This window comes from Corapipo altera, unplaced genomic scaffold (genome assembly GCF_003945725.1).
Source record: "Corapipo altera isolate COAL_440 unplaced genomic scaffold, ASM394572v1 201, whole genome shotgun sequence".
In the NCBI taxonomy this organism is placed as follows: Eukaryota; Metazoa; Chordata; class Aves; order Passeriformes; family Pipridae; genus Corapipo; species Corapipo altera.
Window position 1 is genome coordinate 3,489,540 of NW_020884940.1, and position 5,105 is coordinate 3,494,644.

Sequence of the window (5,105 nt, forward strand, 5' to 3'; positions counted from 1 at the left end):
TGCCGAGTGTCCGTGGGTGCCCACGAATGCTCAGATCCCGTGGGTGCTGGGTGTCCGTGGGTGCCCAGTGCCTGTCTGTGGGTGCCTGGTGCCCGCGGGGTGCTGTGAGCCCGCGGGTGCTCCCTGTCCGTGGGTGCTGGCTGTCCCCATGTGCCCGGTGCCCGCGAATGCCCGTACGAATTCCCGGTGCCCGCAGATGCTCCGGGGGTGCTCCGTGTCCGCGGGTGCCCGGCGTGCATCCCACCCGGGCTCTGTGTGCCCGGGGTGATGTGGATGTGCGCGGCCGGTGCCGTGTGTCCACATCCATGTCCCTGTCCGTGTCCGCGTCCCCCGCGGCTCCCCCCTTCGCCGCCCCGCCCGTCCCCCCCTGTCCCCGCACTCACCGGCGGCCGCCGCTCCGAGCCGGGGCCGGGGCCGGTGCCCCGGGGGCGGCGGGCTCTGGGCTCCGCCGCCGCGGCCGGGGCCATGGAGCGGCGGGAGGCGGTGGGATCCCGACTCCCGGTTCCCCGCTCGCCGCCGCCGGGACGTCTGTGCTCGGGGCGGGGGGGGCGGCGGGTTCCGCCCGGCCCCGGGTCCCGCCCCGGCCCCGCGGGGGGCGGAGCGCGGCGGCTTCGGGCGGGGGGGACACGGACGGGACGGGACCCCCCCTGTGCCCCACCCGGAGCGGGCTCCGGAGGGGCTCGGGAGCCGCTTCCCGGCCGTGGGAAAGTTGCGATCGCCGGGCGGGATCGGTGGGATTGGGGATTTTCCCGGCTCCGAGCGGGGCCGGGAGCTGCGGGGGATGGAGGGAGCCGGGCTGGGATCCTCCCTCCGCCCCGCTCGCGGGTCCCCTCGCCCAGCGGGGACCCCAGACCCCCCCGCAGGATGGGCCCCGCCGCGCCGGGGATGCTTCGGCGAAAGGTGTCCCTGCCCGCGGCGTGGGGTTTGGAACTGGATGGTCTTTAAGGTCCTTTCCCACCCAAACCGTTCCATGATTCCGTGATCCTATGAAACACTTTGAGCCCAGAGACCCTTCTGCACCCCCTGGGCACAGCCCCCCAGCCCCCCAGCCTGCAGTGCTCCAGCAGATCCTGGTTCCAGCCAGGCCAGCCTGCCCTAGGACTGGGGCTGCAGTGGTTTCCCTCTTCCAGCACAGGGAGTTCAGCAGTTGGGATAAAGCATTATCCCACGTTAATCCTGGCAGTGGAGGCGTTTGCTGCAGCCCCCCCACCCCGACAGCGCTAACGCAGGTTCCAGAGGCACTTTCTCCTCCAGGCGCTTTGTTTCTCCTCCTCTGAACTCACCAAAAACACAACAGATCTCTCTGTCAGCCCCAGGGACCACAGCACAGCATTCCCACCTTCTCATCCCCACATCCTCATCCCTTCATCCTCATCCCCTCATTCCCATCCCCACTCCCTATCCCCTCATCTCTGTGCCCTCACCCCTATCCCCACCTCCCCATCCCCTCATTCCCACGCCCATATCCCCATCCTCATCCCCACATCCCCATCCCTCATCTCCATCCCCATATCCTACATCTCCATCCCTGCATCCTCATCCCCTCATTCCCATGCTCACATCCCCATCCCTGCCTCCCTGTGCTCACATCCTCATTCCCACATCCCAATTCCCACAGGGGATGCAGCATCCCACAGCTATAACCACTGGTGGCACCTCCCTACACACTTTTCCCATCACATTCCCATCCCAACACTCCAGTAAGTGCTGTGGAGATTCCACTTTGTCCCTCCCCAGGCCTGGGATGTTCTGCAGGCAGAGGCTCTTTCTCAGCCTTTAATTAAAAACGTTTCCCCTTCCCCATGGTTGTGGAAAATCTTGGATCATCAAACCAGACCCCTGCTCTCTCCAGGGAGCCACAAAACAACTCTGCAATTCCCTGTGGGACTTTGCCACTGACACCCCACAATTAATAGGCAGATCCAGGATCCAGCTGGATGTCTCTATGGCAGAGAGCACTGCCCAGGAAAGGTTTTTAGGGATAAAGCTCAGAAGTGAGGGGCAGGACACTGGGTTCCTCACCCGTCTCTGGCAGAGGAGCATCGTCCAGTGGGTTGATGATGAGGGAAATAAAATCCCAAATTCTGGAGGAATGCTGCATGGGATTGGCTTTCCTTCCCCCCTGCCAGGCTCAATTAAAAGAGCTTTTGGGAATCTTCGGAGCTTCTTGAGTGAAGGGAAAGAAGAGGGATTCTGGCTGTGGGTCCAAGGTGCCATCTGCACTGCTGGAACAGAGCGATGCCTCCCTCATCCAGGCCTTGCAGGCAACAAACCCAACTGCCCAGGGAGAAACGGGATTTCACTTTGGCTTCTCGCGCTGTTCAACCGAACACGTCCAAGGTCTCCCTTCGCTACCACTGGAACCCATCTGGGCACTCCATGATCCAGAAGAAATTAGTGCTTTTGAGCAAAATCTGATTTGTATTCAGAGGCTGTACCTGTGCCAGGCAGAGCCGGCCAAAGAGCCGGAGGGGGAAGTGGTGGGAACTCGACGCCGGCAGCTTTCGGAGCAGGGGTCGGTGGTGCAGCAGTGTGGGCAGGGCAGGGAGTTGGCAGCACAGGGCTGGCAGAGCCCACCACGCTCCAGCACTGCCCATCCCTGCCCAGGACTCTGCTCCACAGCAGTTCTGCAGTCACAGGTCGGCAGTGATGATCCCAGGGGCCTGGTCTCCCTGGGGGTCCATGAGGAGAGATGCTGGAGGCAGGATTAGGGGAGAGGGCAGCTCCGGGGGTTAAAGCTGGACCCTGCAGGGGACAAGCTCACAAAGAAGAGGAAGCATGGATCTTCCACTCTTCCTGAGGTGGAAGCTGCTGGGATGGGGATGTGGGGATGGGGATGCAGGAAAGGTTCCTTCTGTCTCCTTTCAGATAGTGGGATCACCTCCCTTTGTAGGATCAAAGGGATGAGGAGGAGAAAAGAACTCACTGGAGACAAAAGTGATGGTGGAAAGAGAGGAAGGGGCTCAGGGAGGAGGATCTGGAGCAGAGCCCATGGCAGGGCAGGACCAAAGTCTCAGAGCACCTTCCCAAAGCTCTGGGAGAGGGTGGCGGTGGTGGCTCTTCCAGACACATCTGGGATGGGGAAGAACAGCAAAAAACAGTCTGAAAGAGAGTCGAAGTCACTGTCTCTCTCCAGAGAGAGAAAAGGTGGATCTCCTGGTTGCTGGGCACCTCCTCTTAATACTGGGGGAGGGAGGGGATCTGCATCCGCAGTGATCCTGGCAAAGCCTCCTCTGCTGCCTCGGCTGGAGACCGAGCCTGGGCAGGAGGGACCATGTGGATGGAGGAAGGAGAACTAGACAGGGAGTGATCACAGCCAGGATCTGAGATCAGAGAGAAGGAATGTTGTTATGGAGAGGCTGAAAGCTCGGGGTGGGGATGACTCATGCTAGAGAACATACAGCTGTTGGAGCGGGATTTGGCACCGGCTCGGGAGGCTGCGGAGCCTTCCCCGTTAGCAGAGAGGGGAAAGAGGAGCCTCCGGGATGGCTCCGACCTGGCAGAGGCGGCTCTCGACCTGTGCCGGAGGTGATGGGCAGGGAATGCCGCCTGCCAGAGCGGGGGCACGGCCCGGAGAGGCATTTTGGGCAGCAGGAAGGGCTCTGAGCAGCGAGGTCCCCTGCGGCTGAGGGATGTGCCCGAGTGCCGGGGCTCGTCTGCTCTCGGCGACATTGCCCGAGCCCTTGTGCTGGGAGAGGTGGATTGTGGTTGGAAGTGATCCCTGCCTGAGGAGTCACACCACAATCTCTTCCCAGGCTGCTGGCAGCTGATGCTTATGGGGCACTGGGGCTTCTATCCAGCTTCCATCCAATTTCCATCCAGCGGGAAGGTTCCTCCTGTGTCCTTGCAGGCAGTGGGATCACCTCCCTCCAGAGGAGCAGAGGGGTGAAGAGCAGAAAAGAACCCACTGGGCACAAAAGTGACAGCAGAGAGAGAGGAGAGGGCTCAGGGAGGAGGCTGTGGAGCAGAGCTTCCCCAAAATTCACAAGGTTGCTGCAGGGGTAAAGGGGAAAAACCATCCCCCCATCCACCAAAGCCAAGGGAGGCAGGGAAGGAGATTTGGACGAGGCATCAGGAGGAGGGGGGTGAGCCAGCATCTTCCCAAAGTGGCTTTCAGAGAGATTTTTTTTGGTATGATGCCTGGAAATAACCACAGCACCAGATTCTCAGCTCCATGGGATAAAAGCTCCATGGGCTGCTTCGGAGGTGGCCCCGTTGCAGGGGTAAGTGAAGAAATTGTAAATACAAACAGACTTGTTATTAATCATGTTCTGTAAATGTGGAGTCATTATCTTTGTGTCCCTGCAAAAGTAATTATCTCTGGCTTTTCAATAAGAACTTGGAAAAGCCCCGAGACTTGAGTTCTGGAAATGTCATCTGTCTCCATGCAGAAGAAAAGCTGCATATTTTCACAGATTAATACGAGTTAAGCAAATTTACAAAACGAGTGAGTTTTAATTCATCTCCAGAGCTGTAAGTTAAATGCCTCTTCTCTTCCCAGTGATTTATGTTACTGTTTTGCAAACTTTTCCGGTGTTGGACACATCCTGTCATGCTGTGTTTTATTGTCCAAGCCAGTGGTACTCGTACAGGAGATAAGGTGGGATCTGATTTAGGGATCTCTCCTCCACTGCCATGTAAAGCAATCCCTCCTCACCCCACTGGGCTGGTGGGTGCAGAGCTCCGTGTAACCAATTCCTCTTCCCTACAAACAACCAAATCCAAGCATTTTCCACTTGAAGGGAACGTCAAGCCGATAACTCCAGGCCAAAGCACAGCTCTGTGGAGTTTGATGTGACTGAAAGCCCACAGAAACACTGAAAATATTTGGGAAGCTGACATTGCCTGCTGCATCTACATTCCTACTGCTCCAGCAGCCACGTGGGGAGAGGAGGAGGAGTGAGGAGAGAGAGAGAGAGAGAGGCTGGAGACCCAGGGCCAGAACTTGCCAGAAGCCACTTGGCTGTTCCATTTCCAGCTCTGACAGCACAGGGGAGGAGATCTGAGGTGGGTTGAATTTCACCCTGTGTCTCTTTAAAGCAGAACACAATCGTTACCTGGATGGTGCTGGATCCCACCATTTACGTACCCACCACCTCGGTGGG